Source organism: Callithrix jacchus, chromosome 1 (genome assembly GCF_049354715.1).
Source record: "Callithrix jacchus isolate 240 chromosome 1, calJac240_pri, whole genome shotgun sequence".
Classification (NCBI taxonomy): Eukaryota; Metazoa; Chordata; class Mammalia; order Primates; family Cebidae; genus Callithrix; species Callithrix jacchus.
This window is the reverse complement of record NC_133502.1, coordinates 150,479,649-150,498,160: the sequence shown is the minus strand read 5'-3', so window position 1 is coordinate 150,498,160 and position 18,512 is coordinate 150,479,649.

The window sequence follows — 18,512 nt, the reverse complement described above, 5'->3', positions numbered from 1 at the left end:
AATATCAAATCGGAAAGGTTGTAGCTGTAGGTGGTGCTATAAGGAAAAAAATAACAATTTCAGCATAAGATTTAAGGAATAAAGAAGGGGACAATAAAATAAGCAGAAAGTATTTTAGAAGAACACTCAATAAAGATAAAGCCATAAATTAAAAAACAAAAACAACTGTTGATTAGATAAAATTAGCTAAAATCTCCGTCTTTGAGAAAAGCAATAGAATAAGCAAGCCTCTAACCTGTTTAATCTACCAAAGATAAGAAGAAACACACACAAAAGCTCAGATCTAGGAATGAGAGTGGTGCTATTACTTCAGATTTGCGAGCTACTTAAAAGCAGCAGAATATAAACAATTTCAAGCAAATCAACATTAACATATTTAAAGCTTTTTTTTTTTTTTAGGAAAATAAATTGATTACCAAACCAGACTCATAAGTTAAAAAACAAAACTGAAAACGAAAGACCATGAGATACATAAAGAAAAAAGGGAAGGCTTTATTTTCTATTTAAAAAAATCTGCAGATTGGAGAAACACAACCTTCACAGGCACAGAAATTGTGCACTCTGAAGAACAAAGGGAAGATCTGGCTTAAATACATAAAGTCCTCAATCAGGTCCGTTTTATGCAAATAAAGAATTCAACCTTATTTCATTCTGATTGGTAGAAATAGCCAAGCCTTGATTGTGTAGTTTCCAAGTGCAAAGTCCTGGAGTCTCTGACGAGTTTTTCTATGTTAAATGTTTCTGTCAGCTGATTGAGTGGGGAGCGGTTCCAGCTGTGGTACAGTTTGTCTTAGCCCTGACAACAGAAATGGCTTGGCTTGATTGTAGAAAAGGGGGTCCCGTTACACTTTTACAACATCTTTCTCGGAGCACAAGAGTATATGACCATTCCTTTACACAGCAATGGCAACCAGATTCTGTTTTAACTTTTAGCATTTCAGTTAACCATCAGAGTCCATTTTATCTATTGCCCAAGGGCATATTTAAACGTTCCTTCCTTTTAGTGGAAATCCGTCATCAGCAGTGTTGATGATTAACTTATGTTTTTGTTCCATTCTGTTGCCAGAGTGATGTGGCTACCTGCACTGGGTCCGCCTATTCCTTTGGTGGGACTCATGTGGCTGAGAGATTTGTGACCAATTTGAACAACTTGGTCAAGTGTAGGGTAGAAGATGGGCAGGCACCTGATAGATTTAATTCAGTGTATGTTATTGATATTCAATGGTATCTGGTAAGAATATGGATAAGACCTGGAAGTATGCAGTCGAATTGATGTTGGCAAACTAATAAAACATTTATTCAAGCAGATAAAACAATTTTAAAGAGGAGCTATATGCTTAGGCTTAGTATGAAAAGGATTTAAGAAAATAACCATGGATGAGAAAAATTTAAAGTACCCATGATTAAAGATGCAATTAGCAAAAAAAAAAAAAAAAAAAAAATGGCTCTTTGTGGCATATGACATTAACATAATAACTGTGATTATGGTAAATAACATATATCAAGATATATTCAAATTCAGAAATAGCATACAGTTTTGGAATTTATATTAATAATACATTTAGGGCCAGGCATGGTGGCTCATGCCTATAATCCCAGCACTTTGGGAAGACGAGGTGGATGGATCACAAGGTCAAGAAATTGAGACCATCCTGGCCAACAGGAAATCCCATCTCTACTGAAAATACAAAAATTAGGCTGGACGCAGTGGCTCACACCTGTCATCCCAGCACTTTGGGAGGCCGAGGCGGGTGGATCACAAGGTCAAGAAATCGAGACCATCTTAGTCAACATGGTGGAACCACGTCTCTACTAAAAATACAAACAGTTAGCTGGGCATGGTGGCACGTGGCTGTAATTCCAGCTACTCAGGAGGCTGAGGCAGGAGAATTGCCTGAACCCAGGAGGTGGAGGTTGCAGTGAGCTGAGATCGCGCCATTGCACTCCAGCCTGGGTAACAAGAGCGAAACTCCGTCTCAAAAAAAAAAAAAAAAAATTAGCTGGGTGTGGTGTTGCTAGCCTGTAGTACCAGCTACTTGGGAGGCTGAGGCAGGACAATCACTTGAACCTAGGAGGCGGACGTTGCAGTGAGCCGAGGTCGCACCTGCACTCCGAGTGACAGAGCAAGACTCAGCCTCAAAAAAAAAAAAAAAAAAAAAAAAAAAATACATTAACATAAATATAACTTGAAGAAAGGTAAATACCTTTTTAATTTCACAGTGATTCTTGTATGATTTTAACACGATGAATAAGCTTAGTATGTCTCTCCTGGATTTGGGGGTAGTTCTGCTATGTCTAAATCCATGTCCAAAAGACTTTATTTTGAATTTGAAATTTAATTTTGGAAAACTTGTCAAACATCAGTGTTTTATGTTTAAAGTATTTGATCACAGTAGGATCATAGATCGCTATGAAATAAAACCGAAGTAACCAAAGATTTTAAAGGTACAAAGCACAAGAAATTAGCTCGATGAAGCAAAACATGGCATCTTTGTTCTAGAGGCCGGTTACCTCAAAGGTAAAGAAAAACTATCACAACTTTCTATTAGAGTACAAATTAATGCTTCAACAAAAGCCTTTTTTTCCAACACAGGAATGCACACCTTGGCCTTTCATCAGTGTGCTTTTGATATTAAGGTTCAATTTTTAGAAAAACATATAAATAATTTTATTTCATTTTAGCCAACTTGACCACACACAAAATTTATTTCACCAGATTAATTTTTCACAAACCTTCTACAACTTGCTCAAACCTTTCGTTTTGTCACATAATTCTGGGTCTCTGCGTGTTTGTGTGTGTATGTGTTTTTTGGCATGCTACCTTAGGACAAAAATGTACTTTATTTTCCCCTCATCATTTTGACCACACAAAGTTCTCCCTCATATAAAAGAAAAAAAAAGTACCCTCTCTTTTTAACTTGGTTTACCAAAAATCCCTCCTACATTTTTTATATGTTCTGTAATGAGAACTGTTTCTCTAATACTTAGTAGTTTAGTTACTTATATGAACCATAATTTTAACTCTTAGCTACCATTATTTTCAGTAAAAAACTTACAAATAAGTAGTTTTAAACTGTTTTTTAACTAGTATTTGTAGATGAAAACCATTTTATAAATTTTAGCTTCAATTGTTTGTTTATTAACAGTTCTAAATATATTTACCTTTTCCACCCCATATAAAAATAAGATGTCAAAACATATAAACAACCTTATCTTTAATAATTAGTGTTCCACGAGGTCAAGAGATCGAGACCATCCTGGTCAACATGGTGAAACCCTGTCTCTACTAAAAATACAAAAAATTAGCTGGGCATGGTGGCGTGTACCTGTAATCCTAGCTACTCAGGAGGCTGAGACAGGAGAATTGCCTGAGCCCAGGAGGTGGAGGTTGCGGTGAGCCGAGATCATGCCATTGCACTCCAGCCTGGGTAACAAGAGCAAAACTCCATCTCAAATAATAATAATAATAATAATTAGTGTTCCAGTATTTAAACTTACTTAAAAGTGACTCTGACATTTTATGATTACCCATTACTTAATCTGATATAACATGACTTGAAGATTTTAAATTACTAAAAATAATTTTGAAATTGTGACATCGGTAACTTTTCTCATTTCATTTCCAATCGTCTTGGGTCCCATGTACCTACATGGCACCCACAGATGATAATGAAGGGCAGGTCCAGTCAGGGTCCTGAATTTACATACCAGGCTGAGAGCTTAGGATAGAGGACAGAGCTATGGATATGATACCTGTAGGAGCCAACCCCTCTCAGGAGGCAAAGCTGGGTCAGGGATGATGGGGTCATATTTAACTTGACTCTGCCTTGCAGCTGGTGATCCAGGCACTTAGGACATGTCCTCAGGTCCCGCCAAGGCCATTTGTCCATACCCCAGAATCCATGGGCTTGTCCAAAGACAGCCTCAGTCAGATGTGTGCAAGACTTTGAAAGAGCCCAGTAGCTTACCTTTACAGCTTTAACTCACAGACAAATCAAGCAAGTATTAAAAATACTACAGAAACAACAGTATTATGACCTTAAAACATCTACCAAAAACAGCCTGAACTGTGTATTGAGTAAGTCCAGGAAAATGTCTGAATTATACTTAATACTGACAGATTTGAAGACATTCTAATTTCATTTTGCCAACAATTTTAAAGTAGTTCTATTTATCAAAGATCACTAAAGTTATTTAAGTTTAAAAAATTTGAGTTAGTTCTATTTTTCTGACAAAATATTTAAGTGCTTACATTTTCTTTAAGCCCATTAATTAGAGTTATTTCATATATTTCAATAGTGAAATATCACATACACAAAACACCTATAAATATATAGATATGCAGGTACAAAGACAGAAGCAGATTATATAGCTTTATAAGATTTTTTTATTTGCCAGTTTTTATGTAGTTTTTTTTTTCCTTGTAGACTATCAAGCTCTAAATGATTATTAGCAAGGTAACTCAAAACTTGAATTTCCAAAACATGACTTTCTGGTGAACTTTTATATCTCTCAGGCATAGAACTTAGATCCAAACACATTATTTGCTGAGACAATCAAGGAAAAGTTCCAATCAAGACAAGATTGCCAGGAAAACTATCTTAAACAACTATCTTTAAAAACCAAAAGTATCTTTTCTTAACCAATATTATGACATAATTAAAGATGAACTAGGCATCTCCAAAGACTATAAAGTAGTCCTTATACGATCTAGAACCACCCAATGACAGTTCAAAGACAGAAAGCTTAGTATATTCAAATGAGATATAACTCACAACCGTCCAGTCATATTGTATAGGGCTTAGTTTCTTCTCAGCAGAGATTCCTTCTCAAAAATAAACAAATAAATGAAATTTAAGAAAATAATAAATAGGATCCTCAATTATTACAATGCAATATGCAAAATGATTCACTTTAAGTGGATCATAGATTAAAGTGGATCATAGATTTAAACATAAAAGGTAATATGATAAAACTTCCAGCAAAAAAAAATGATGAAATTTTACTGCCCATGAGTTTGGCAAAAGATTCATAAATAAGACCCCAAAATCACAAACTATATAAAATTAACACATTAAACTTCAGGCCCTCCTGTTTCTGAGCATATTGTTGCATTTTCCAAGACCACTCTAGTCCATCACACACTCCCATCCCATGCCCATATAAACCCCTAGACCTCAGTGGGCACACACACCAGCAGCTGAACATCAAAAGGAGCAGAGGAACAGAGAGACAGAGAGCAGTGGGGTGGCATGGCAGAGAAGGAGGGAAGAGGCATCTAAACATAGGCAGAGAATAGTCAGACTCGAGGGGAAGATCACCTTCCCACTCCATCCCCACCTTCCAGCTCCCCATCCATTTCATGGAGAGCCACCTCCATCATTCAATAAAACCTTTCACTCAACCTTGCAGCCCACATGTGATCTGATTCTTCCAGTATGCTAGACAAGAGCTTGGGATACACAAAACAGTCACACTGTCCCTCTGCCCTTGCAATAAGGAAGAGTGTCCACTGAGTCGATTAACACTCATGCCATCTGCAGATGGCATAGCTGAAAGAACTTTGTAACACAGGTTGCAGGCGCCCACCCCTAGACATTACCACAAGGCTGGAGCCCAAAAGCTCTAGCTGGCCTCTGCACCTGCCCATCTGCATGCTTCCCCAGGGGTTTGAGCTGCAGGGTGATAGAGCAGGAGAGTCACAACCCTGTCACACACCTGCAAGGAGAATCAGGGAACTCTATCATTTCAACATGGACTGAGTTTGAGCCTTCCTAGTTGAGGGACAAAAATTAATAAAACTATTTAAAAGTTCCACCTTTTGAGATTTGGGGCACAAATCTCTACCATATCTACCATAAGGGCTCAGTGTGAAAAAGATGTTTAATAAACATCTATGTGATTCTCCCCATGGAATCCAATTAAGTATCAGGAGGAAATTAAGTTTTGAAAATATGGAGAGCAAAAGCAAGAATCATTAATGATAAAGGAGGGTGATGAGACTTGCGTGAATGGCCTTCCAGGTATAATATTTAGAAAAGTAGAGAAATATGGGAGAAGTAATCAGTTCTGAGGCATAAAGTAGCTTGGTGCACCAAGAAACTGAAAGAATTTCTCTCTGCTAGAGCATAGAAAGGTCATGAATTCCATGTAATCAAATATAAAAGATAATTTATGTAACCAGTCAGATTACACAGGACCTCATAGACTGTATTAAGGGTAAGTTCAATGGGATGGTCAGGCATGAAGGTCTTTAAGCAAAGGAACTAATTTGATCCAAGTGACTTTTTGCCACCATTAAAGTTAAATTCAGAGTTCACCATTTTTAAAAGCAAGAAAGGAAACAGGAAAAAAAGGAAGGAAAGAGAGAAGGTAAGAGAAAGGGAAGGAAGAGGAGAAGAGGGGAGGGGAGGGAAGCAGAGGGGATGGGAGGGGAGGGAAGGGGAAGAAAGGAAGAGAGAAGGGAAGGAGGAGGGAAAGGAAGGGAGGGGGAGAGAGGAAGGGAGGCCAGTCTATTGATCAAAAGTCTATATCACAATTCAATACAGTCAATTTTCAATCCTTTTCTTTTTTCTCTCTATATAGGTATTTTAAAAACTAAAAATGTGTAAGATATATGCATATATATCATTATATATAACTTTATATATAGACATATAACATTTCATATAAATACATAAAACTTTTCAAACACACACACATACGTTTGAGTTTTTGTTGTTGTTGCTATTGTTGTTAGAAGGAAACAAATCAACAACCATAATTTATATACTGATGGTGTACGAATGGTGCCAGTACAGCTGGAGGAGAGGAGAGTTATATACAAGGAAAACTGCGGGTTAGTGTGATATGTTGTTACAGAATTCATCAGGTTCAGAGAGTTGTAAGAAATGATCTAGTATCTTGAAGTAGAGATTGTAGATTGTAGGAAATGTGATCATACTTTGTCAATTTTTTTTTGAGACTGAAAGGAAGTGTTAGTCATAATTACACTGGGAAAAAAATAGATTTAAACTAGAATGAAATTCCCTCGCTATATTAGAATCTCTCTTATTGCTTTTAGTAAATGTGATAGGGATAATTTCTTTTTTTTAATTTTTTATTGCATTTTAGGTTTTGGGGTACATGTGCACAACATGCAAGACAGTTGCATAGGTACACACATGGCAGTGTGTTTTGTTTCCTTTCTCCCCTTCACCCACATTTGGCATTTCTCCCCAGGCCATCCCTCCCCAGCTCGCCCCCCCGCTGGCCCTCCCCTTTTCCCCCCAATAGACCCCAGTGTTTAGTACTCCCCTCCCTGTGTCCATGTGTTCTCATTTTTCATCACCCGCCTATGAGTGAGAATATGCGGTGTTTCGTTTTCTGTTCTTGTGTCAGTTTGCTGAGAATGATGGATAATTTCTTTAACAATTTATAGAAGATCAGGAAGAGAAGACCATCGCCTATGGCATCATATAGACCATTATCAAGGATAACAAAGATTTAGTGAAAATTAAAGTCCATCTCCCCAAAGTCCATCCCTGAATGAAGATTAGAAGACTTAATTTGGAATACAGGACAGAAACTGGAAGGAAGGTAGAATCTTTGAACATGATGAAGGGTAAACTTAACATTTAGAACTAATTGACAGGTAGCATCAGTATCCAAACACTGTCTCTGAAAGAATGTGATTTCATAAAGCTGAATGTTAAAGCCCATGGGATGGTTCCTCAGAAAGTATTTCATGATTGAGACATGTATTGTGGATTCCATTTCCATCACAGGTTTTGTAGAAGTTATGCCCCAGACTTTACAATCTTACTTGAACTAAGAAAGATTCCTTTGGGAAAACAGAGGTGCCACTATACACTTAAGCCTTTGTGCCTTTCGAGAGCAAATTTTCTCCCAATTCATCCTACAGGGTAGATTAGGTGATCTTTGTTGTATTATATGATTGACTGAAGTATACACAGAAGCCACAGATGATGGACCTGAAAAATAAACTGGGAAAGACACAGTGTGTAGAGTGACCATGTTCCTACCCACAGAATGGGGACTCCGGAAGACAGTCTGATCCAATACTCACTGGCTGCAGAGGGCACAAAGAGAGAGACAAGCCAAGTAATGAATTAGAAATGTCTGATATTCTTGATCATCTCAACGTCATAGCTATTTGGGAGCAGGTACGGTCAGATACATGGGAGCCACTGGGTATATTTTGGCTGTCATTTCCTTACTAGTTATAATTGTCCAAGAATGACATTACTAAGATAATATCCTTACAGCCTTTGCAGCTTAAAAACTTAATGCAGAGAGATAATTTTTTCATGGAGCCAACTATATTTTCAAGACTTAATGTAGCTATTGGAAACTTGATATGAGCTCTCAAGATTCCACAGCTGGGCAGAAGTATTAAAAGTGCACAAGTCCAACGCTCTTTCAGCCAAGTCTGAGACAATGACATACGGCACCAAATGACAAAGAGAAATGGATGTTCATTCATTTGAGCAAAACCTGGCAGCAATGTACTGATTTAATGGCAGGAGAAGCTTTATGGCGTATCACGCAATAACCAGTCATCACAGGATAATAATCAAGGGTGAAAAGAGAAGACAAAGATCCATTTGACTGCTTTTTTGGGCTGGCACTTCACCTGTGATTTTCTACCTACTATCTAGCAAAACATTCTCACACAAGCTGATATGAGTAAATATTGGATCAATGTTGATGGTTGGGGAAGGAGAAACATAAATTCAAAGGGAGGTTCACCTTTTTTACTGGGATCTTTATGTTTCTAAGGATACAATAGAAAGTTCTTAAGCTTGGGGGTCACAACTCTCTATGCACAGATTCCAGCTTTTCTCACCAGTTAGATGAGATGTATCATGTGACTTACAAACTTCAATTTCCTCATATACATAGTGGATCTAATAACATCTACCTCAGAGGGTTTCTTTGCAAATTAAATAAGGGAGATCAGTTAAAGAATTGTTATTCTGCATGGTGCTTACAAGTCATTTACCATGTAGCTAGAGGAGTACTGCAAATGCTAAGTTGCTCACAAGAGTGCAACAAAATGACCTGAAATTAAGTCCCACACAAGACAGCTAGGAAGAGCCATTTCCAAGTTACATTTTAAGATCACTCTGACAGCTGATTAAATAACAGAATGAAGAAGTGGAGAAATAAAACCTTTGAGACCAGGGAGCAGGTTACAACAATAATCTAAGTATGAGATGCTTATGGCTTGGAATAGGGAGGTGTGATGTGGTTATAAAAATGTGGACGGATCAGTTGCCTTTTTGAAACATAGCATCAGTCTGATCTGGTGATAAATCAGAACTGGGAGATGAGTAAAAGAGAACAGGAAAGGCACATACATTTTTTTTGGTGGGAGAGGATTATTTTCAGTAATTTAAGATTTACAAATACAAGCAAAAAAGCATATTTTTAAATATCTTGCAGTTTATATGGAAATGGAAATGCTCATTCAACTTGGTCAATCACATACTTTGCTACTCTAAAAGGTATTGGAATAGTTAAGAACTTCTTAGTTAATTAAACTTTTATTTGCCTTCTTTTAGATATCACCTGATATACATATAATGCATTCAGAATTCTCACTTCAGGTATAATTGTGTCGAACTTGAAATATAAAACATAAAACATAAATGCTATTTGTCATTGTAACCTCTATCAAATCTTATTACTCTTTACAATCATTCAAATACCAATGGCCTTTTTGTGTTTTGTGATTTAATAAGCCATACTAAAATGTGTATCCTAATTATACACTTCAGCTAACTCATGAGTGCAGATACTACAAGCATTCATTTCACAGTCAGACAATTATTTACTACAGTCTTAAATTTATATCCAAAGATCCACAATTTAAGAAAAGCACTTCTCTGCAATGTATAATGTTAATGATTCATGAGAATGCTTATGGAGGGCTGAACTAACAAAATCCATTTCCTATCAGTCCATTAAGTGTGTTTCCCTTGATGGAATTGGCAAACCAATCAGAAGACAACAAAACAGAAAAAGGAAGTAAAACATCTTGAAACCATTGTTATTCTTTTGAAATACCAATTTTTTTGTAGCATTAACTTGTGTGCTTTACCATGTGACTGTTATTAACAATTTTTTTCTAGTGTATCACCAGCTATTTTAATGTTATGTACTTATTGCAATTTTATAGCACCACTCCAAGCTTATAGAATACTTGCAGAATATGTACTTCATAAGTTTATTTTTCTTAAACAGGTAATGTTTTTACATATGTAATTATATATATTAGGTATATGTTAGTATATATTTTATAACATAGAAGTTATAAGATGCATTATATATATAAATCACACCACTTTCAAACACACACACCTAAATATATAATTCAAAATTAACATTTTTTGCTTAGTTTTTAAAAATTCTCCTCTACTGGGCTGGGTGCAGTGGCTCATGCCTGTCATCCCAGCATGCTGAGAGGCTGAGGTGAGTGGATCACCTGAGGTCAGTAGTTCGAGACCAGCCTGGTCAATATGGTGAAACCGTCTCTACTAAAAATATAAAAATTAGCCAGGTGTTGTGGAAGGCACCTGTAATCCCAGCTACTCAGGAGGCTGAGGCAGGGGAATAGCTTGAACCTGGGAGGTAGAGGTTGCAGTGACTTGAGATCCGTGCTATTGCATTCCCATCTGGGTGACAAGAGTGAACTCTGTCTCAAAATAAAAGTAAAAATAAAATAAAATACTCCCCTAGGATGGCTTTGATATGAAGAAAGTTAACAATTACCTAATCTAACATTTATGTTTTATAATCGAATAAACCATAATTCAAAAGAGTTAAAAGATATATTCAATATTGTGTAATAATTGACTGGCCAATCCCATGCTACAATATCTAGTGATTTTCAGTCTTTTTCTGTGCATGCTCCATTCTTTGCAGCCTCCTTTATTTCCTCTTTACTATTTACACAATGAAATGTGTCGCAAAAATAAGTATTTTTTTTTTTTTTTGAGATGGAGTTTCGCTCTTGTTACCCAGGCTGGAGTGCAATGGCACGATCTCGGCTCATCGCAACCTCCACCTCCTGGGTTCAGGCAATTCTCCTGCCTCAGCCTCCTGAGTAGCTGGGATTACAGGCACGTGCCACGGTGCCCAGCTAATTTTTTGTATTTTTAGTAGAGACGGGGTTTCACCATGTTGACCAGGATGGTCTCGATCTCTTGACCTCGTGATCCACCCGCCTTGGCCTCCCAAAGTGCTGGGATTACAGGTGTGAGCCACCGCGCCTGGCCAAAAATAAGTATCTTAAGAGACAAGTGGGACACAAGGACTTCTTGCCATAGTCAATATATTGAAGAGAATTGATTTTAGAAAGAAATATGAGGGTAGTTTGTAAGTATATCAACCAAATTTATAGGTAAATTGAAATCATAAAAATTTACCCAGAAACCACATTATTCATTTATTTAACTGTGTTTGCTATGTGACAGGCACTATGAATTTTTCTGGATATTTAAGACCAACAAAACAGAGATGCTCTCTATAAAGCTCACAGTAGACTGAGGGAGATGCAAAATAAATAAGCTACATTTCTCTTAAAATTTCTGTGCTTATAATTAATATCAAGAAATCAAGAAAACTCGGTTAATGGATACTGACATGGAAAATTAGGACCAATTGGGAGGGAAGGCTTTCTTTCTACAGATTGGTCAGAGAGGACCTCTCCCTGATAAGGTCATTTTCTGTAATGCTGAGAACAATTGAGCCCTGTGAAGAACTGTGTGAAGGGTGATATAAGCAGCTGGCAGGGCTTCAGTTATAGGATTGAGGAGAGAAAGTCTAGGGCATATTTGATGACCTACTGATGTCCAGTGCATTTGAACAGTAGTAACCATGGGAGAGATAATCACCCAAAGAAGTAGAGAACTCATATGGGTGTGAGCTGTTTCTATAGAACACCAATCTCTTCCTCTTTCCCCAAACTATCATTACCTCCCTAATTCCTCCACCTATTATTTATGATTAACCACACCATGGGCAAGTTGTATTTGTACAGTCATTTGCATTTCAAAATAATATTGGCACATTTGTCATTTTATTTGTTCCTCCTATCAACCTTCCAAAGCAGCCAGATCAAGACTTAAAAGCAGCATTTACACAGGAGTTAACTGATATCTTGAGTATAACGTGTTATTGTGTTGTGTTACATATTTTATAACATACGTCTTGTTGGCACTATTTTTTGTGTTTTGTTTTCATTTTCAAATGTAACTACCTTATGTTCTAGTGTGCAGAGATGTCTACCTTGTGGAGAATCCTTAGTATCAAATATCCTTTGTGTGCAGTTTGCAACTGCCACATTTGCTTGTGTCAGCTATTTTTGTGACTTACTGACTGACACAGGAAAAGCCATTTTTATCTTTAGTAACCCCTGTAGGTTCCATAAAATTCCCATAGTTTTACTTTGGAAAGAACATTCAGTCATTCTTAGCTATTTTCTTAGACTCTTCAGGGTGTATGTCCAGAGGGACCTCCCCCCGTTCGCACAGCATAGAGGAATTGCTCACATGGGGCCGCTGGAAGATAAAACCCATGGTTCCCAGCCTGGCACTGTGGAGGAACTTTGTGCTAACACTGCACTCTCTTCATAATAAGCTCTGCAAGAAGATACAAAGTAGCAAAGTCCCGAAATTGCCCTGATACATCATAGGGCCTGATATTAACTTGAAAAGTAAACTCTGTAATAATAGAGTCACATAAGAACACCAGAACTTCCTGAAATTCCTATAATATACTTGGATTTGCTAAGAAAGAGGATATTATTTTCCTTTATATTTTTAGTCTTATAACTCTAATATTTTCCATCAGGTGGAAGTGGAATTCTGAAATGTATAAATGTACTTTCTAAATGGGGCTAGTTTATATGCAATTGTTAATTTATTAATTGAAGTTATTTTGAGCACCTTCTCTTGCAAATGCTATTCTAGGAGCTAAGATTACAAATAAAGATGTATAAAGAATAAAAATAAGCAGATGTCCTCACAGTGCTAGAAGAAGAGACAGATAATTAAAACATGCAAGTTATACAGCCTAATAAGCAATACAAATTAGAATATTATAAATGCTACAACAGTGATACACACATGGTAATTTTTACCAAATAAGAATTGCCCTTGAACCAGACTAAAGGAATAAAGTAGGATGTTCTAAAGGAGATGATGGCTGAACTGAATCTGGAAAGATGAGCAATAGGTTAAAATTAAGTTTCAGAAATTAAAGTACTTGATAGATTTTATATTAGGAAATCTTATTATGCATAAGCAAGAGACATTATATAAGGAGTAAAATTTCAGGAATTAGATTACTCAAGGATAAGTTAATGACATACTGCTATTACTCAGTATCAACTACTGTCTAACATAATACTCTGTTGTATCTTTTGCACTTTTTGCAGAATTTCAGGTACAAAAATATCCTGCCAGCATTTCTATCAAAATTTAGAACAACTAACTGTATAGTAAACAGATTTTAGGTTTATTTTACCCTATCAAATCTTCAAAACATAGGGTCTCTCTCTTTGTAGTTTTTTTGAAAAATATATTTTAAATTAAACTTGCAGCTGTATAAATTTTCTAAATTTGCTTTTGAAGACAAAACCCAGAGTGGCTTATTGACTCCAAAGTGCCCAAAGCCCAATTACCCCCTCTTCTCTATAAAACCCATAAAACTTTTTTTTTTTTTTTTGAGATGGAGTTTCGCTCTTGTTACCCAGGCTGGAGTGCAATGGCATGATCTCGGCTTACCACCCACACAACTTTTACTGTACCATAACTGTTATTCTTTTTGTTATTTCTGTTAATAATGATAAAACAAAACAAAATACCCTTCCTGGAACTGGTTATACATTAGGGTCTTATCAAGTTCCACAATAGTAAACTTCGATTTTGTAACTATTGAATACTTTTTATATAATTGCCTCATGTTTTTGTATATCTTCCAATAATGCCCTAAATTATGCTTAAAATATCATACTAACTAGTCAGGTAAGACTGTAAGCTACTAGAAGCTTTGAATTTTTCTTTTTAATTATACTTTAAGTTCTGGGATACCTGTACATAATGTGCAGGTTTGTTACATAGGTATACATATGATATGGTGGTTAGCTGCACCCATCAACCCATCACCTATATTAGGTATTTTTCCTAATGCTATTCCTCCCCTAGACCCCCATATTCTGACAGGCTCTGGTTTGTGATGTTCCCCTCCCTGTATCTATGTGTTCTCATTGTTCAGTTCTCACTTATGAGTGAGAACATGCGGTGTTTGGTTTTCTGCTCTTGCGTTGGTTTGCTGAAAATGATGGTTTCCAGGTTCTTCCGTGTTCCTGCAAAGGACATGCTCATCCATTTTTATGGCTGCATACTATACCATGGTGTATATGTGCCACATTTTCTTTATCCAATCTATCACTGATGGGCATTTGGGTTGGTTCCAACTCTGTGATTGCAAACAACACTGCAATGAACATACATGTGCATGTGTCTTTATAATAGAATGATTTATAATCCTTTGGGTATATGCCCAGTAATGGGATTTCTGGGTCAAATGTTATTTCTGGTTCTAGATCCTTGAGGAATTGCCACACTATCTTCCACAATGGTTGAACTAATTTACACTCCCACTTAATTTTTTTTTTTTTTACTTTTAGAAAAATAAATTGAACTTGAAGAAACCAAAAAACATGTGGTTAGCATAATATTGTAAATCAAACCCATTATTTGTAGAATTATAATAATTTACACATAAAGTAGATCTGGAAGTAATCTAATCAGCTTCACATGGCAAAAACAAAACAAAAGCAAAACAACAACAACAACAAGAACCTAATAAGGTATCTTTGAAAAGGAACACAAAATTCACATGTTTTATCTGTTTGATGAAAAGTTAACAGATAGAATTCATTTTGAAAAAATGATAATGACTCTTCATGTATATTATATCTTTGGTCAAATCTTATAAATAAACAACCTGATAACACTTAACGTACTTTCTTTTATAAATGAATAAATTACAAAAAACAACTAATAATTTTTCAGCAATAATTGTGCAACAGGCACTGTCTTGCTTTACATATATGTCTTTTTAGATCTATAATAAAGTAATAAGGTAAGCTCTCATTAATTTCCCTGGAAATTTATGATATAGAAAAGTAATTAACTTGCCTTTAGACATGAATATAAAAAGTGATGAAGTCAAGTACTCATAAATAACAGGTTATATTGCTTTCTAAATATATTATATAGGTTATACCAACTCAAGCTTATCCCTAAGTAAACATTTATACATTGTTATATTTTTCATCTTTTATACTAAAATTTCATTTTTACTTTATGTTTTTAAAAGATGACTACTTTGCAAGGACTTTCAATTTTTAAATTTTTCTTTTTCTTTTTTTTGAGACAGAATTTCGCTCATCACCCAGACTGGAGTGCAATGGCCTGATCTCAGCTCACTTCAACCTCTGCCTTCCAGGTCAAGCAATTCTCCTGTCTCAGCCTCCCAGGTAGCTGAGATTACAGGCACCTACCACCACACCTGGCTAATTTTTGTATTTTTAGTAGAAATGGGGTTTCACCACGTTAGCCAGGCTGGTCTCAAACTCCTGACCTCAGGTGATCCAGTGGCCTCGGCCTCCAAAAGTGCCGGGATTATAGACGAGAGCCACTGCGCCCAGCCCAATTTTTTAATTTTTCTAATTTCTAATTCCTTATTTGGTACAAGTATGAGATTATAGAAACACAATAGCATCCTTACTTAAACAGTCACTGTATTAGTTTTTTAGAGCTGCTGTAACAAAATACCACAGACTGGGTAGCTTTAAAATCACCTTTGCAAAATTATGACTGAGACAGTGAAAGAGATCTAACCTGACTAACCCCATCTTGCTTCTAACCTTTAAGCTGTACTCATTTAAACCTGGGTGTAGGCGGAACTAATTTTGGGAGGAACAAAATTTAAAAAATTTTTAAAAGGTAGTTTAAAACAAAACAACCCTTCTTCTTACCCAGGGATTAGACTGCCTTTGTAGGACTAACAACCACAATATTGGAAATTATGGTTTAGGAACTATGCAGCTTGACTCTGCAAGATTCTGAACTTCCCTAAACTGCACTAAGGACAGTACTTGAGATATTTTGCAGACCCTGTACTTGGATCAACTGGCACCACCCATATCTATTAACTGGCTCATCTGATCTTGTGGCCCCCACCCAGGAACAGACTCAGCACAAGAGGACAGCTTCAATTCCTCATGATTTCATCCCTGTTTAACCAATCAGGATGCCTGGCTCACTGGCTTTCTCTCACCCACCAAGTTATCTTTAAAAACTCTAATCCTCAAATACCTGGGGAGACTGATTTGAGTAATAATAAAACTCCAGTCTCCTGTACAGTCAGCTCTGAGTGAATTACTCTTTCTTGACTGCAGATAAATCAGCTCTGTCTAGGCAGTGGGCAAGGTGAACCCATTGGACAGTTACAAATTGAACATGGGAAGGTCATTATTGCACAGTTCAGATCAAGGTTCCAGCAGAGTTGATTTATTACGAGGCTTCTTTCTTTGGTGGTAGGTGGCTGCCATCTTTCCCCTAATTCATGTGATCTCTATGAATGTCTGTGTCTTAATATCTTCTTTTAAGGACACAAGCCATATTGAATTAGGACAAAACCCAATGACTTATTTAACTTTAATAACCTCCTTAAAGACTCTACCTACTGGCCAGGTGACGTGGTTCATGCCTATAATACCAGCACTTTGGGAGACAAGATGGGCAGATCACTTGAGGCCAGAGGAGTTCAAAATGAGCCTAGCCAACATGATGAAACTTGATCTCCTCTAAAAATACAAAAATAAGCTGGGTTTGATGGTGCTCCCCTATAATCCCAGTTAAGAGGCTGAGGCATGAGAATCACTTGAACCCTGGAGGTGGAGGTTGCAGTAATTAAAGATCATGCCACTGCACTCTAGCCTGGCAATGCAGCAAGACTCTCCTCCCCACCCCCAATAATAATAATAATAATAATAAAGATTATCTTCAAATAAAGTCACATTCTGAGGTAGTAGGGGTTAGGAATTCAACAAATGAAATGGGGGTGCACAATTTAGCCAATAACAGTCACTAAATTTGATTCTGTTTGTGTTAAAGATTCATTGACTTTAGCATAGAATGAAAACCACTGAATATGTGCACGACTCCATAGGGCACCATTCACGTATAGTAAAATATAGACATTCTGGTCAGTCATACAGTTGTTTTCCAGGAGCAGATCTTAGAATTGCTACAGCCACTTTTTAGGAAAAATACTTTTTATTAATTTTACATAGCTGTGGCAATAGGTATCTTTCAGTAAAGCTAATAATTAAGCTTTTTATAGTTCTTTTGTTGAGCTAATGATTAAGCTTCAATTTGTTTGAATCATAAAAAGATTGCATTTGTTTGTTAGAGGTCAATTCCTTCATACTGAAACAAAGTTATGAAAGCCAAAAAGATATATTTCACAAAATCAAATTGTTTTAATGACTTGAAAGTAGATTTCAGGATTTTACCAAGCACCGCAATTCCAATAATATGTTTATCTTAAATTAATGATTAATGCAATTTGACAATACTGACACTTTGAAATCAGTATTATTTAAATTAATATGCCTGTGACTATAAATGTACAGAAAGTCTTTCAGACACAAAAAGAACAGAAAAAATGAACACTATAAAACTAAATAATTCACATACATAGTATTTTATACAAATGCTATAAATATATTAATTTCACAAATAATGATTTCACAACAAAGATGGTATTTTTGTTTTCATCCTAGAAAATTTAGAAAGTACAAAATGAATAAAGATAGTGAACATTACAAATGATATTTGTAAAGACTCTGCATTCTATTATGTTCCTATGAAAAGTGAATTTTGTTCCATCAGACAGTTAACTTGGCTGAACCCACTCCAGTGTATACTTCCTTTGTGTTAGGCAGCAGCTAAAACACTTCATTTTTTCAGCTTCTAGTTGCTACATTTTATCTAAATTTCCTGTGTTCTCCCAAGCATTTATAGATGGACAGATAACCACATAGATGGCTAAATTTCAAATGTAAATTTGGGAGCCTGTCCTCTCTGTGACTTCCTCTTTTCCAGAATTTCCCTCCCAACTTTCTGTCTCCTCTTTTAGGCACAAACTTTGTCCTCTGATCTCAAGCCAAGTACAAATGTATATATATGTATATCAAAGCGACGAGCCAGCAACTCTAGGAAACCTCACCCGATTTTCCAGCTTTGGAAGAGCAACTCTGGAAGCCATCTTTCATCTTACTTTTATATTCTCTAACCCTGAGAGCCAGAAACAATTAATATTTGAATACCACTGCTCCAAACGGAAACTATAAAAAGAAGAAATGTAAAACTATTATTTTATGTTGATAACAAAAATTTAAAATGCATTACTCACACATGATTTAAATA